Source organism: Mirounga leonina, unplaced genomic scaffold, assembly GCF_011800145.1.
Source record: "Mirounga leonina isolate KUSES-001 unplaced genomic scaffold, KU_Mleo_1.0 Mir_127, whole genome shotgun sequence".
Taxonomy (NCBI): domain Eukaryota; kingdom Metazoa; phylum Chordata; class Mammalia; order Carnivora; family Phocidae; genus Mirounga; species Mirounga leonina.
Window position 1 is genome coordinate 50571494 of NW_023270316.1, and position 17352 is coordinate 50588845.

Consider the following 17352-nt stretch of genomic DNA (forward strand, 5'->3'; position numbering starts at 1 on the left):
GCTGTAGCATTAACTGTGAAGTGAGAAATGGAAAAAGATATGTTATACCTTACTTATGTGTTTCATTAACTTCTCTGTTTTTTCTGTCTTCCCCATTAGCATTATAAGAGGAAGAATTTTCTCTCTCTTTATTTCCTCAGCACCTAGAACACATAGGTGTTCAATAAATATTTGTTGAATGACTGAATGACTCTAAGTATAGCCAGGAGGCAATGTTGTACAGCATAGGGATGAAGAACATGAGCTCTGCCCAAAGAAAACTTGTGCACACATACAAGGAAACATGTCTAAGAGTGGCAGCCCACTATTCAGAACAACCAAGTCCTGGATACAAGCCAATGCCCATCAACTAAAGAGCAGATCAACCAAAGGTAGTATATTCACAAAACGGTTTGTTACATACTGGTCAAAGTATAGTGATATAGGTCAGTCTTCGGGACAGTATGTCCCAAAGAATTAGGATAGCCTTTTGAAGTGGAAATCATCTAAAATAAAAATATATACTTTTGGGGAATACATATGATAGCAATAAGTGTATATTAAAACAAAAGTAGATTCAGAATGATGGTAACTTCAGAGAAACAGGGAAGGGAAATAAAAACATGAGTCATATTTTTAGGTTTAGATTATTGTCAAGGTCTTAAGAGTCATGTTTTGGGTGGCATTTGGGGGTGTGATAACGTTATTAAAAATAACGAACTATCCATGCATGGCAATGTTGAGAATGTGTCATAAAACAAACACAAAGCTGATTCTGTGCAACCAAGACCCAAAAGAAGGAAAAGGAGGGGAAAAGGGTGTTCCTGAGCTCCTGTGTCCTCCTGGGAGTGGGAAGGGAGTATTACGCTCTGGAATCAGTCCATGTGGGCTCAAATTCCAAACATGTGGTTTTCTAGCTGTGTGATCTTGGATAAATTCTTTAAAGACTTTGTGCCTTAGTTTCCTGAACTGTAAATGGAGGGAATAAAAACAATACCTTCATTTTAGGGCTGTTTTGAGATTAAATTAAACATATGTAAGTGCATATGCCTAGCACATAATGTTAAGTAAATATTGTAATAAATACAAAGAATAGATGAATACTGACTGTTAACAGTACAGGACCAGAAAGTGGAAGACCTTGTGTATATGCTAAATAGTTTCTGCTTTACCTGTCAAGGCTTTTATAACTCCAGAAAAAGTTTAAGTCAGGAAATAATATGATTAGACTTTCATTTTCAACAGGTCCCTGTAACTGCAATACTGTGGAGGAATATAAGAATTAACAGGGAGGCCAATTAATGTATTATTACAATAGTTATGGAGAAATATGATGGAAGCCTAATCTAAGGCAGTAGTGGTAGAAAAGGAAAAGTGAGGACAGAAATGACAAAATCTTGGTGCACAGTTGTCTGTGGATGAGCTTGGAATGACTCCCAGAATTGAGGATTGTGGGATGAGTGAAGGCTGGCTCTGTTCCCATGATAGGAAATACAGAAAAAAATGGAGGTTTCCCAATCTAGATACTATTGACATTTTGGCATGAATAAACCCTGTACATAGAGAAAGAGCAGATTTACAGGGGAAGATAATGAGTTCAGTGTTGAATATATTGGATATGTTAACTTTCAGATGCCTCTGTGGCATACAGGTGGTGCTATTTAATAAAGAATTAGATGTTAAGAGCATGGTTCAGGAGAAAAGTCTGAATTTTCAATATAGATTTGGACACTTAATTTATATACTATAACTAAAGCCATGGGAGACAATGAGTCCACCTATGGGGAGCATATACAATAAGAAATTAAAGCACTGAAAATATAGGCCTGAAAACATACCAGTTCAGGGATGAGCAGAAGAAGATAAACTAGCAAATAGATAATTTCTTTTTTTCTTGTCTTATTGCAATTTTCTAGGACCTCCACTGGAGTGTTTCATAGCCGAGACAGCAAGCATTAGTGTGTTGTTTACAAATATAATAAGAATGCTTCTAAAGGGTTCGCCATTTAGAATGGTACTTCTTGAAAATGTTAGTGGATATAAGACAAAGATTGTTAAAGAGCTTATTTCCAAGGAGATAAAAATTGGACCAAGGATACAGGTAGAGGAATAAGCTTGAACAAATTGGCATACAAATTGGCGAATGTACCTCTTTCTCCAAGAATGTACCTCTTTCTCCAAGAACAGAGAAAAGGAAGTGGGAAGGGTTTTGATTGTTTTCTAATAATTACTTCCCTTCCTTTCATATAAAATATATAAAGTATTTAACTTATTTAGACTAACTCTCATAGTTATTATGCCAATAAAATCAGACCAATATTTTGAGCTGTACATTTACAGGTTTAGGGAATAAAGAGGAGTTTATGCCTACTAGTCTCATCTTTTTTTTTTTTTTTTTTTTTTTTGCTGGTGGGTAATCTGGATATAGACATCTTAATGAATCCAATATGCCCCCCTCAAAGTCTAGCAACCCAAAGTTTTACATGGTAGAGCTGAACAGGATCGACCCCATTTAGGGAAAATGATCTTTATATATGATTTTGCTCCATGATTAAGTTAAATTCTGCTGTTACTAAAGACTGTAGAAACATTTGGAAATTCTCTTCAGGTTGAAACAGAAGAATCCCCTCAGAAAGGGGGTGCCTGGGTGGCTCAGTTGGGTTAAGCATCTGCCTTCATCTCAGGTCATGATCTCAGGGTCCTGGGATCAATCCCCACATCAAGCTCTCTGCTCAGCGGGGAGTCTGTTTCTCCCTCTCACTCTCGCTCTGTGCTCTCTCTCTCTCAAATAAATAAATAAATAAAAATCGTAAATGGAAAAAAAAAAGAAACCTCTCAGAAAAATGAAGATGTTGAAATACAAAATCCAGAACAATACAGGTCATGGCTTGACAAACTACAGCTTGCAGGCCCTATCTTTCTGTTTTATCTACAGCCCATAGGAACTTGCACTGGCTAGCACCAGAGTCATGGAGACCAAACCCAGGCATCCACTCTGTGATCCATGCTCCACCCCCACCTCCCTCCCTAGCTGGCAGCTGAGCCTTGCTGCTACCCAAAGCCAGCTCTTATTGCCCCTTGAGTGTGAGGGACTTTGCTGTTAGCACTGAGTGATGGACTCTCAGCCCAAGAGTCACCGCACTGCCAGGCCACACCTCTCGAGCCAGTTGTTCTTCCTCTAGCACACAGGTGCAAAGCCTACCCACCACCTGGGACAGCCCACTGAAGGCAAACAGCAGAGATTTTCTCCCTTGTTGTATAAATATCTTCACTTTTGCCTCTTAACCTTATAGAGCCTAAAACATTCAGTAGCTGGCACAGAAAATGTTTGCCAATCCCTGGAAATTTCTTGGACATTGAGTAAAGGGAGGAGCCAAGAATAAAAATTTCTTCCAAAGAAATTTGCATTCATTTGACTAGCTAGGGAAAAATGTATCTTTTTCTTCCTAGGTAAACTAAATTACCAAAATGTAAACAACACAACTTTGTTACAGTTAGGGTAATTCAGGTCTTCTCATCTGGAACACCCTGACATTTTAGGCCTGGTAAGTCCTGTGCACTGAAGGATATAAGGAGCATTCCTGACCCCTAACTTCTAGAGCAGGTAGCAACCACCTGCCTCTCTCCAACAACCAAAATGTTTCCAGACATTGCCAAATATCCCCTGGGGTGGGGCCAAAATCACCCCCAAGGTTGAGAACTACTAGAGTAATTAAAAGGTAATCAAATCCCCTAGACCTGGCTCTTCCTATTCTATCATTTTTTTAACTTGGTAAAAACTACTTCATCACTTCTGGGAAATTATTTTAACAGTATTCTTTCCCCAGTAAGCATAAGAATTTTAATCGCTGGGATATCTGTGTCAGAATCTTCTCCCAGTGATGTGTACGGGGAGGGGAAGGATAGTGGGGGACAGGGTGGGAGGCGAAGAGGGCAGCGCGGGAACGCAGAGAGAGGAGGTGAGCACTCCTGCCAATGAAGGTTCTTCCCCCATAGATATGTTAGAAACTCAGAAACCAGGAAAAGGGACCGAGCTAGGAACCGAGGAGCTATGAGCCTACAGGAATCCAAAGGTTTGCCGAAGACAAAGAGGCCAGAAGCATGGATTAAAGCAGGGATGCAGAGCCTGGAAGATGATGGCAAACACACCACATAAATGGAGAAACATCCAAGACAGTTGCTTTGAAAGCCTTCATTGCCTAGGGCTATTATTTGTAGCTGTCATATGGCATCTCCACTGCCTCACCAAGTTGAAAGGGCCAGAGAGGATATTGACATAACTGACCTGATCTCATTGGCACTTCCGTTCACAAAAGAAAATTCTTTATTCCATTATCAATTTGTAAGACGGAGGACATGGCAGTGCACCTGTGTTTAAAGGAAGACAATCTTTGTTCCTAAAGCTTCAAGTTTCCTGGCTCTCGCAAACCAGAAGGCCCACAGCAAGCTAAGAGAGAATATGTGTAGAAAGGGGCTCTAACCCAAGAGGGCCTGGATAAAGAACCAGCTGAGAGGGCCAGGGCCTTCCTGCAGCTTTGCTTCCCCACTGCTGGGCCCCCGGAAACTCTTTGTTTAATCTCTCCTCTACTAGATGCAAATTTGTCTTAGTATTCAGAGCACCCTCTCCCCACCCCAGGAGGCCTCCCCAGACAATTTCTCGCAGGCTCTAACAGCTTCTCCTCCACCACTGTAGGCACACCCTCACCACTCAGGTAATGATGTACCGGATTACACAAGTGCTTCTGAGAGTGCATTTTTTTTTCCTCTCTGTATTTTTCAGTGCTTTTTTGTTCGGTCCCTCTTATTTTTATTAGAGTGCCTTGCTCCTATATAATTCCCCACTGTGACTGGGACAGTTGTCTGCAGCGCGGCAGGTACTCGGAAAATGCGGCCCGCCTGCATGACCACTCAGACAAGGACTCCCATCCCCGGCATATTAATGACAAGATTTCTTTTGAGATGACATAGTTGTTGTGTTATATCCATGCTGGAGAGTCTTTGAGTCTCTGTTGGTCTCTGCCTCATTATCTCTTTTTCTAAAGGCTTTATCAGTCATACACACACAAGAATTCTAGCCATGTCTTTTCCCCTAGGAACAAGAATACGGACAAGAATAGAAAAATGAGATTCAACTTAGAAAAGTACACAGAATTTTCCCTAAGAGAGTCTAAGAATGGCATGGGGGGGTGGGGATTCAATGAATTGGAGAGGAGTAAATTTAAAAGAAAGAGAGGGAGACAAATAGCAGAACAACAGCACTTCTTTTCATGGTTTGACCTTGAACACCCTGGATCAATTTGTACCTGTCTTAATGAGAGACCACAGTCTTCTTGTCTCCTGATGGCAATGGCTCTTGGTGTGTGTGCTGTCAGTATACTACCTCGGTATGTAGGTATAATGAACAGCAATGATCATTCTCACCATTTAACCCTTAAAGTTCCCCCCAGAATAACAGTCTTGGGAAACGCTCCAGAATAAGTTAATTGGTAGAGCAGTTTGGGAAACACCTTTTCCTAAAGAGGCATTCCACACACTAGCATTGCTTAGCTGGGTTATGTACTGCATGTCCCCACCTTGTTTTTCTTTGACCCTGAAGGCCTTCCATCACATTCCTCACTGTTTCCAGTCCATTTCCATGCTGAAAATCACAGCTTGGCATGGCAGGGTGAGTCCAGAGAAGGAACTGTAGTAGCAACCAGAGGCTGCCATCCAAAATATCTCCCCTCTATTCCTACAATCTTACTGGGAACAAAGGAGCACCAGATGGGCCAGTCTCTCTCCCCATGGCAGAAAAGCTTTCATTAGCAGACACAGTGAGGAACAGAGAGAATGAAATGCACTTACTTGCTCCCCTGTGACTTTTGGAAGATTCCAGAAAGTAGCCTAAGGCCAGCAGCAGGTCCATGTCCAGGACTGATCCAAGCAGGTGGTTGCTGGGATCTGGATGGAGCTTGACAGCCAAGAGGTTGTGTCAAGTCAAAAGAGAATCTTGAAAGAGAAAGTAGGAGAGAGGGATACTGGGTCACTGTCCCTTCTGGTAAAAAACAATGAGTGGAACAAACCTGACCTCCCAAGCCAAGCAACTCACTGAGCTTCCTGTTGGTGCTTTTCATTCTGTTTGGAATGCTGTGAGTGACAGCTGCAGGATGAAAAAAGAGAAAGACAAGTCATGACACCTGTTCTTTTTCTTCCTCCTATAATATAAGCTTCAAATCCTGCAGAAAAGCCAGAAGTTATAGGATGACTCTCTGTACTGTCTGCTGTTAATGAGGCCTCCAGTGACATTTCCCCGCTAGACAGTGAACAGGTAACGATCTCGATTCTGAGAAAGGAGAGGTGGGTCACACCTGGGGGTGCCCCTGATTATTTCCAGCAGCCAACCCCTGCCTTGGGAGAACCCTGGCCCTGGCAGGTATACTAATCATGGCAGGCTGGCTGGGATCAAAGGCCCTGGATTATTGGGGTGTTGGCCATGCCAGCCTACAGGGCTTTCCCCAGAAACTCACGTTAGGGACTTGGTGAGTGAGCTGCCTGGCCAGTGAAAGGTGCAGGTTCTCCTGTGAAGCTCTTTAGCTGCCCACAGCAGTGTCCTGGGCATTTGCTGACACTCACTCATGCCATCTGTAGGTGCAGTCTGCCTGGCTCCGTCTAGAATCTCACCTGCATGCAAAATAAAACACCCTTGTTACCAAGACTGCTGTGCTTGGTTCCCCAAAGCTGTCCCCAGACAAAAGCCTCTGGGAAGAGTACACTCCGAAAACATTCCTAAGATGGCGGTTTTTGGGGGTGCTTCCCGGGCATGTTGATTTGTGTTGGTAGACAGTATGACCCTTTTGTCCTTCTCACCATCCCACCTTCTTTAGATATCATCTCCAGAGGCTAATACGTGCAGCTCTGCCCCAGGACAAATGGTGCACATTTGTGTCACCCACGGACTGGCTCTCTTGTACACTCCATGTCATGCTGTCCCTTTTTTTTCCTTTTTTTTTTTTTGCTCAGTATAGCATTACATTCCGAGCAAATGCTACTTCCCTGACTATGATTGATCCCCACTTATTTCATCCTGAATGCAAAGTATTTGATTTCAAGAGTGGTTCATTCTGCTCGGTGAACTCATTATGAAGTCAAGCTGAACATCTCACAGATGTGAAGCACCTCGTCTCTGAGGTTCAGCGATCTAATTTGGAATCTCATTATAGACCTTAGACTGGTGGTGGGCACGGGGGCAACTACCTGGCTGGTGTTCTCCTGCCCATCTCCTATCCCATAAAGAAACTGTCATTTCAATATCGGCACGCCAGAATATTCCCCGTTTGGAAAATAGCTTTATTTATCTCCCCCAGCAATGCTTCTTGGCACTGATGAGAGAGTAATACTTTGTAGGCTATTTTATTAAGCATCTCGGGAGGTCAGGTGCTGAAAGCGACAGCTCGACAGCTCACAGCTGCTGGCTTCCCTTCTATTTAGGAGGCTTCTCGATGGATTGTATGTTACATTATGTTACATTTTCTAAAGTTCACAGCGTGGTTGTCATTTTGCTAAGAATCTATATACCAAGAATCTTTGCTTGGCACCATAACGTAGTTTAACTCCGGGATGATCTGATTTCCGGTGTCTCTATGGTGAATGAAGGGAGAATGGGGTAGAAGTAGAAAGTTAGCTCTATTTGCAGAGAGATGCATTGATTCTGAAAGATTGATGCATTCGTTTTTTTCGCCTATTTGGTGCTTTCAAAACGAATGAGGATCCAAGGCCCAGTTCTGGCTACTAATGAAGTTTTTATTTCTCCACTTTCTATCTTAAAACTTTGGTAAGGGAGAATATTTGCTTTTCCAATTGCAATCATTTTCATTCCCCTTAGAGCAGGCCTAGCCTTGAAGAGAACTGGAACTGTTTCTCTGCTTACAGAAAAGTAAAGAGATCCTTGAATCACAGAGGAGGGAAGGTGTTTGCATATATTAATAAATCGGGATGGGCTAATGCAGCTATGTCAGGCAACGTGTACAGATGTTTGTCTTACATTTTATATTCAGCAAAAACAGGTTTTCCTAGCATTACACCCCACCTTCTGACTTCTCAGTTTGATCTAGGAAAGGGGTCTGCAAACTGCAGCCTGCAAACTAAATCCATCCACTGCCTGTCTTTGTAAATAAAGTTGTTTGGAACAGAGTCACACATAATTCATTTCTGCCCGTTGCTGCATTCGAGCCACAAAGAAAGAGGGGAGCAGTTGTGACAGAGACCACACAGTCCACAAAGCCTAAATTTATGCTCTGGCCCTTTATGGGAAAAGGTTTGTGACCCCTAAACTAGGAAAAGGAATCTTACTGATTTTATTTAATTCGTCTTTAAGAAAGCATGTGTGTTGAAAATCATTTTTACTGGGAGAACTGGGATGAGGATTACAATGAGCCTAGAATAGAAATCAGACCCTGCTGGCCTTTCAGGAAGGCTTTCTAATGTTTAACCTCTGCTATGTCTACCCCAAAAGTTTCTTGAATAGATTGGTTAATTAATAGCAATGATCTGATACAATTTATTCATAGTTTGAATGGCTTTTAACTTGGAAAAACTGCCTCTCCACTGACTTTTGATTTCCACTTATGGACTAGGAAAGCAATTATTTCATTTTATTTTTATTGCATTACATTTTGATCAGACACATTACTCAGGAAAGGTGGAATTAGGAATAAGTGATAGTAAAATGTTAGAGCATACCCACCCCATAAAATTGTCTCATTGCCTATATCTCTCCCCTTATGGTCCTCCATTCTGATAGTTTACCTTCAGTTGTTACGACACTTTAGAACGTGTTGGCAGCTTCAGTGGTGGTTGACCGTGAGGACTGGCATGCACCACACAGCACTATGTGGCTGGGAGGATGCCAATCATTTATGACCATTGCCTCCCACATTCTGCTCTTAGAACATGAGTTACATGCACCCATTTGAGTATGGTTATGGTAAAGCAATGAGACTAGATGGATGGATAAAGAAATATAGGTGATTAGATGGTGAGATAGATAGGGAGATGATAGATAGATAGATAGATAGATAGATAGATAGATAGATAGATAGATAGATAGACAGACAGACAGAGGCACAGGACTAGGAGTTAAAAGACCCAGATTCAAGTTTTGCCTCTACACTTAACTCAGCCAAGTCAGCTAGCATCCTAAAAATAGTAATGTATTATGAGAATGTCATAAAATATCTTAAAGAGGAAATGTGATAATATGTCTGAAAGTACATTTAAGTGAAAAGTTTATAATTATAAACTTATTGTGACAGGTCTAAAAATTACTTTTTACATAAAGTTCATAGCATTTTCCCCAGCTCAAGAAAGAGAATCCTCTGCAGAGAAAGGGGAACCCTCTTACACTGCTGGTGGGAATGCAAGCTGGTGCTGCCACTCTGGAAAACAGTGTAGAGGTTCCTCAAGAAGTTAAAAATAGAGCTACCCTACGACCCAGCAATTGCACTACTAGGGATTTACCCCAAAAATACAAAACTAGTGATCTGAAGGGGCACCTGTACCCCAATGTTCATAGTAGCAATATCCACAAGAGTCAAACTATAGAAAGAGCCCAGATCTCCATCGACAGATGAATGGATAAAGAAGTTGTGGTGTTTATATACAATGGAAATTACTCAGCTATCAGAAAGAATGAAATCTTGCCATTTGCAGTGATGTCGATGGAAGCAGAGGGTATTATGCTAAGTGAAATAAGTCAGAGAAAGACAAATACCATAGGATTTCACTCATATGTGGAACTTAAGAAATAAAACAGATGAACATAGGGGAAGGGAAGGAAAAAATAAAATAAGATAAAAACAGAGAGGGACGTGCACCCCGATGTTTATAGCAGCAATGTCCACAATAGCCAAACTGTGGAAAGAGCCAAGATGTCCATCGACAGATGAATGGATAAAGAAGAAGTGGTATATATATATAATGGAATATTGCCATTTGCAACGACGTGGATGGAACTGGAGGGTATTATGTTGAGTGAAATAAGTCAAACGGAGAAAGACATGTATCATATGATCTCACTGATATGAGGAATTCTTAATTGCAGGAAACAAACTGAGGGTTGCTGGAGTGGGGGGTGGGAGGGGAGGGATGGGGTGACTGGTGATAGACACTGGGGAGGGTATATGCTCTGGTAAGCGCTATGAATTGTGCAAGACTGTTGAATCTCAGATCTGTACCTCTGAAACAAATAATGCAATATATGTTAAGAAAAAAAAAAGAAGAAGAAGAAGGTAGCGGGAGGGGAAGAATGAAGCGGGGGAAATCGGAGGGGTAGACGAACCATGAGAGACGATGGACTCTGAAAAACAAACAGGGTTCTAGAGGGGATGGGGGTGGGAGGATGGGTTAGCCTGGTGGTGGGTATTGAGGAGGGCACATTCTGCATGGAGCACTGGGTGTTATGCACAAACAATGAATCATGGAACACTTCATCTAAAACTAATGATGTAATGTATGGGGATTAACATAATAAAAAAAAAATAACTGATACCTAAAAAAAAAAAAACAGAGAGGGAGGCAAACCATAAGAGACTCTTAACTATAGGAAACAAACTAAAGGTTGCTGGAGGGGAGGTGGGTGGGGGGAAGGGGTAAATGTGTGATGGGCATTAGGGAGGGCACTTGTGATGAGCACTGGGTGTTATATGCAACTGATGAATCACTAAATTCTATCCCTGAAACTATTAATACACTATATGTCAACTAAATTGAATTTAAATTTAAAAAATTAAGAGAAAGGAAAAGGAAAGGAAAGAAAGAGAATCCTCCTGGCATTGCCCAGGCCAACCCTGTCCCTCCTCCCTGCTTGCAAACAGGATGGAGCTCATGTAGCCAGAGCTAGGACAGGTTAATGTGCGTTGTAAAGGAATGGTGGGGGAGCCAGAGAAAGGTGGGTAGGATGCTGGGTTTGGAGGTTGAAGTAAGTCTGGGAGCTGCAGAGCAGCTTCTAGTGTGTGATAAAACCAGAAAGGAGAGAAATTAGGGTTTTAGTAAGTGCTGCTCAGGACCGTGCATTTGACTATCCATCCTAGTCTGAAAAATGTAACAAATATTTGCTATTTCAAAATTCAGGGGTTTCTGAAATTTCTTTCTTTTTTTTTTTTTTTTAAAGATTTTATTTATTTACTTGAGAGAGAGAATGAGAGAGAGAGAGCACATGAGAGGGGGGAGGGTCAGAGGGAGAAGCAGGTTCCCTGCTGAGCAGGGAGCCCGATGCGGGACTCGATCCCGGGACTCCAGGATCATGACCTGAGCCGAAGGCAGTCGCTCAACCAACTGAGCCACCCAGGCGCCCCGTGAAATTTATTTCTTTTAGCCGGAAAAGGCCAATGGGGATTAAATTTCATAGTTCATCCAGGCTTTTTTTTTTTTTTTAGATTTATTTGTTTATTTTAGAGAAAGAGAGAGAGTGAGCAGGGAGATGGGCAGAGGGAGAAAAATCCTCAAGCGGACTCCCAGCTGAGCACAGAGCCCAACGTGGGGCTTGATCCTAGGACCCAAGGTCATGACCTGAGCCGAAATCAAAAGTCAAATGCTTAACCAACTGAGCCACCCAGGTGCCCCAGTTCATCTATGCTTTTAAGGGTATATTATGCATTATCATTCTGAGTCCCTGCTTTGTTATATAGTATCACTCTTAAGTAGGCCTGAATTTATGCAAGTGGTGGCTCTAGGTGTTTTTAAGTTATATACTGAAGATTGTCTCATTTAAAAAGCCCTCCTCCAATTCTTAATCTCAGGAAACAAACTGAGGGTTACTGGAGTGGTGGGGGTGGGAGGGATGGGGTGGCTGGGTGATGGGCATTGGGGAGGGTATGTGCTATGGTGAGCGCTGTGAATTGTGTAAGACTGATTAATCACAGACCTGTACCTCTGAAACAAATAATACATTATATGTTAAAAAAAGAAGAAGAAGATAGCAGGAAAGGAAGAATGAAGGAGGGGAAATCGGAGGGGGAGATGAACCATGAGAGACTATGGACTCTGAGAAACAAACTGAGGGTTCTAGAGGGGAGGGGGTGGGGGATGGGTTAGCCTGGTGATGGGTATTAAGGAGGGCACATTCTGCATGGAGCACTGGGTGTTATACGCAAACAATGAATCATGGAACACTACATCAAAAACTAATGATGTATGATGACTAACGTAACATAATAAAATAAAATTAAATAAATAAATAAAAAGCCCTCCTCCAAAATCAGTTAGAAATGTCAATCATTTGTATTTGTCAGACAATGGCAGAGTACCATTTCCAGTGAGTCACAGTTAAAATATTAGTTCAGAGATTTTTAAATTCTCAGGCTATGGGTTTATGGGGGTGGGATGAGAGCATAGTTTGAAACAAAGCAAAACAAAAAAAAAACTTATTTTCAATCTATTCTTTCAGAACAAACTAAGAGTATTCAATACACATGTCCTTGTCTGTTGGTGATACATAGAAGGCAGAGCCAAGAATGAAAACTGAAAAAAAATAATGGAAATTTTTTTAAAAAGATTAAGACACCTGCTTGACAATAACCAGAAAGGCCTTCAGGACTGAGTCAACATGATGGTAAACTGGCCCTGAAGTATTTGAAACAAAAGCTACAGTTTAATGATGGAAGATAAATCATTGTTGAGCACCTACTATGTGCCAAAAATATGTTTTACATACATTTTCCCATTTAACCCACCTATAACCCTCTAAAGTAAACATAATGACCATTATCGTATGGAAAAGAAGTTGAGGGTTAGCAACCAAATGGTAGGGGTAGGATCTGCACACAGGTGGCCCTGGTTCTGCCAAGCCATGTTCCGCTCCTGGGGGAACAGCAGTGCCAAGCTAGCAAACTTCAAGACGGCTGGTGGCTTTACTGCCTCTGAGAAGTTCAGTGACTCTTCCAGAGCTACATAATTCATTAGTGAGATATCCCAGAATGGCCATCCCCTAATGCTTTTTCTATTGGCATTTCTAGTCACCTTGCCCTTTTATCCTGCTTCCTATATCCAAGGGAAAAAAGTAGCCAAAATTATGATATTTTAATAGTGTTCTTTATGTAGATTGTAGAAGAGAACAGCTATTTTAGTTGCCTAGGGCTGTCATGAAAAAAATCACACAAACCTCGTGGCTTAAAGCAATGGAAATTCATTCTTCTGTAGTTCCGGAGCATGGAAGCAGAATTCAAGGTGTTGGCATGGGTTGCTACCTTCCGGACGCTCTGGGAGAGAATCCATTCTCTGTTTCTCTCCTAGTTTCTGGAAAGTTTTTTGAAAACTTTTATTTTATGTCAGACCTGTGGGACAATCTAAAATAGTTTTCTATATTTTATATTTATATTGAAATGACTATATGCAGGTGTATACAGGCAGGAAAGTAGAGGTGATGTTAACAACAATTAATTATGAAATCAAATATTTCCAAAGTGAAGCTACATCTAAATATTTTACTACATTCATGGCTCACAATATGGCTTAGCCTAATATCAGATTAAAAAAAAAGAGAGAGAAAAGTTAAATGTCTTTGGCAAATATCATGTAAACTTATCCTTCTGAAAACAGTTTCATGATCATTTAAAAGGAAATGAATAATATAATTCAAAAATATAAATAGATGATCATATTGGACTGCAATGAGAGCAGATGTTTTAAGTTATGTAAAATCTTACCCCATCTGGTAAACAGTAAAAATGTCTCAACAACAACCCACAGATGAAATGTTGCCAATAAAGTGAGGATAGTGGGGATTGGGTAGAAGTCAATTTTATTGGATTACTTCATAAAAAACTTAAAGGCTATTAATAAATATACAATAGTTTCACCTCTTACAACTATTATCATTCCAAAAACCATTTTCGAAACTATTAGAAACTGCATGATCAAGTATACTATCCATCACAGTTGTTAAACAGTTTGCTTTTGCCCATCACAGTTGTTAAATGAAACCTGGAATCTAGAAACCCATACTGGAGTGGTTATATGTTTAAGTTAATTGAAACATGTACTCCACCCCCAATCTAGGGAGGATGAGCACCAATAAGAAAATAAAATTAGAGATGGACCAGCCTCCCACTGTTGCAGACCCCATTCTGTTTATGAAGAGTAGGCGGATCTATCAGGAACATTTGGTTTATGTCAGTTTGCCTTATAGCTGGGTTTCATTGTGTGAAACTATTTCCAGTCTTCTCAGCTACAAATAGGTGGCTACCAATTAAATCTTGCTGCATTATTCCAAGTTGAATTAGTACCAGGAAAGTTTTATAGGAGCAATAGAATTGATAAAGTCTGTTCTTCAGCCTTTCTACCACTTGGGTCTAAAAGTCGCCATTCCCATCACATTTCTCCTCTTTGTAACTGCTCTACAGAAACCCCAGACCACTTCACTTATTCATTCTACCTGGAAGGAAGACCAGCAAAGATTCACCTACCACAAAGAAGTCTGTTAAAAGTTAAATTAATCACTCCCCAAAATGTGCGGATTCTTGAATTAAAACAATAAGAGGATTTCTCACATTTATGAAGAGGGATCCTAGACGCAGAGAGAAAGTGAAGGGAAAAGATTTTAATTATAAGGACGAGTTATTGTGCTGATTTTTAAATATTTGTTCTCAGAATTCAATTAAAGGGGTACCATACTCACATAAACACATACCACCCCATTCCCCAATGTTCTATATATACTAGAAGTGTGTTCAGCAAAACTTTTTTCATAGATTAATAGAAATGAGACAATTAAAACTACCTGGCCAAGACAATGAACATGAAAAATACAAATTAGTATTCTTTTTAATGGTTTTCTGGTCTTACACACAGAGTTCTTACAAATGCTTTCAGTGGGGGGGAAAAAAACCCCATCAACATCAGTTTAGATGAAATAAGCCCTGGTCTTAAAAGAGACAGCTGAATTCAACATCTATATTAGCTTTGAAAAATCGAAATAAAAAAATATCACATTCCTGCTTAAAACCCTCCAATGGCTTCCTACTTCATTAAAACAGAACCCACACTCCTGGTCCTGAGAGATGTGGCTCCTGCCCATCTGTCCAGTTCCAATTCCTACCTCTTTCCCCCTCACCACAATATGACTTCAGACCATTCCCAGAATATGCCAAGCCTTTCCTGCCTCAGGATTTTGTTGATCCTACTCTCCAGAATGTTCTACTTGGCCTGCCTGCTGCCACTTCCCAGAATGGCAATTTTTCAGCCTTCAGGTCATCACTACAAGGGAGCCTGCTCTTATACCCAACTAATGAAATATCTCCCTTCCTCAGAGATTCTTTTATCCCATTATCCTGTTTGCTTTATAACTTGAATCACAATTTGTAATTATTTTGTTTGCCTATGTTTCCTGTTTATTGTCATTCTCCCAACAAATTCCATGAGAACAGGGACTATGTGGGTTTTGTTCTTTTGTTCTATTTGTCTCCCTGGCACCTAGAACAATGCAATTAGAATGTACTTAATAAATATCCTTTGGATGTGCAAGTTTCGGAGAGAGATGCAGTGATGACATGATTCATTGTTCTCAAAGAACTCACAGACTAAAGGGAAGAGAAGATAGAAACACAAGTAGAATAAGAGAGGAATGTGAAAATGCTAAAACAGGGCATGGAAGCAAAATGCAAAACCAGGGGATGGAGACAGAAAATAGGCAGTAAAGACCAGAATAGAGTTATGGAGATTTAATGAAAAAGGGTGAAATCTGAAAGTATGATAAGAACCTCAGGAACAAAGGCATAGGAGGAGACAGGTACAAGAGGCTGTGCAGAACAATGGAGAGTTTGGGACGACACAGCAGTGGGTGGATGAAAAGGAAGTGATATGGGAAGAGCACAGGCAAGGTGGCTTGGGGACAGAGAGCAGACAGCATCACTGCTCTGCCAAGGTCTTCAGACCGAGCTTAGGGGACACTCCGAGAATGGTCCCCTCCGCAGAGAGAATGCCGTATGGTCCCTACAGAAGTGCGTGCCCTAACAGGGCCGGTGCATGCCCTAAGGGGGCCAGAGCCAAGGGGAGCCAACAGAGGACCTGGCTCACAGGGTTTGCTTTGATGCCTCAAGGAAAGCCTTTTCACACCTCTTACCCTCTGCTTGCTTCAGCATCTCCGGCTCTTGATTGAATAAGCCCTCCAGAGATAATGGTTCTATCAGCTGTGCGTCAAAGAAATGGAACCTTACATTTTCCCCTCCTTAAGTGCATTTCATTACAAGTAGCTACCTCCCCGTGCCCCCCACCCCTCCCCCGGGCCAATTCTCAAAGGCTCTGGTGAGTGATAAAGGAAGAGAAGGACGGACTCCAGTATTTGAGGTTTATGTTTCTAAGTAATGTTTTTAAACCCATGCCTAGTTTTATCAAGAGAGGAAATCAGGCAATTTTTCACAGGGTGAAGATAATGGCTTATGCCTGTGGCAGTTAGAGTATCTGGTGCCCTCTCTTCCTCTGGCTTCAATGCTGACTACAGACGCACTAAACCTCAGCCAGACGAGGGCTGATACAGTCAGTGGACTGTTTTACCAAGATAAGAATAAAGGTGAAAATAAGTCTTTATGCTCTAGGCACATATGTTTTGCTCTATGATAGCAGGAAGCCCATCCATTAGCTTTTTAGAGAGCTGTTTTCTAGTTGACGTAACAGAAAGAGATTTTAAGTCATCAGAAATAACACCAAAAATCCCCTTAAGACCTGTGTTCCTGCTGGGCTCCCTTTCAAAATCTGCTAGGAGTTTCACTCTTCTATGCTACATAATGCAATATTTTTAACATGGACAGTTTTGATTCGCTGTATGTACGACTACCTATGACGATACCACTTCTGCAATAATATTTCTAAGCATCATGGGTGAGGTTAAGCACTGCTTTGTTACAAAGACTCTCATAGCTTGATCAAGCTGCAAAGCTAGGGCTGGCCTTTATGCAATCATCTGATTTTTATTACTCTGAACCTACCCTGCCATTAACCACACACGGAGAAAGTAAAATACATAAGAACTTCCCTGTTATTTATATGGGCTTATGTAACCATCCATCCAAAGCACCAAAGTATTAAAATATGCTGACAGAATCCTGGGATGGTGCAGGGTGTAGGGAGTGGGGGTGGGGAGTAGAGCAACCACCCGAAGGGCAGCTCTCATGACCACAGGTTCAAGGACTTGCTTCTCTTCGCACTCCTAGAGTCTCTGAACTTCAGGCTGGGGGAGTATGCAACACATGGATGAAGATTTCCCATTCTTGTATGGTCTTCCACCCTAAATAATGATCTTCTATCTTCCCTGTGTATCCACATTTACTATGTAGCATATCATAGACACTCAAAAAATATGTAAAAATGAATAATAGGAAAGGAAGAAATATTCGAAATTTGTGA

The 17352-nt window shown here is 41.2% G+C and overlaps 1 long non-coding RNA gene across 2 annotated transcripts in view; it reads right to left on the reverse strand.

Annotated features, from left to right (window-relative positions):
• Positions 1-6232: 6232 nt before the first annotated feature.
• Positions 6233-17352, reverse strand: part of LOC118009364 — a 38696-nt gene continuing 27576 nt past the window's right edge. For both annotated transcript variants that reach the window (XR_004678903.1, XR_004678902.1), the window contains one exon: positions 6233-6639. This is a non-coding gene — a long non-coding RNA (uncharacterized LOC118009364). The remainder of the gene's footprint in view (positions 6640-17352) is intronic.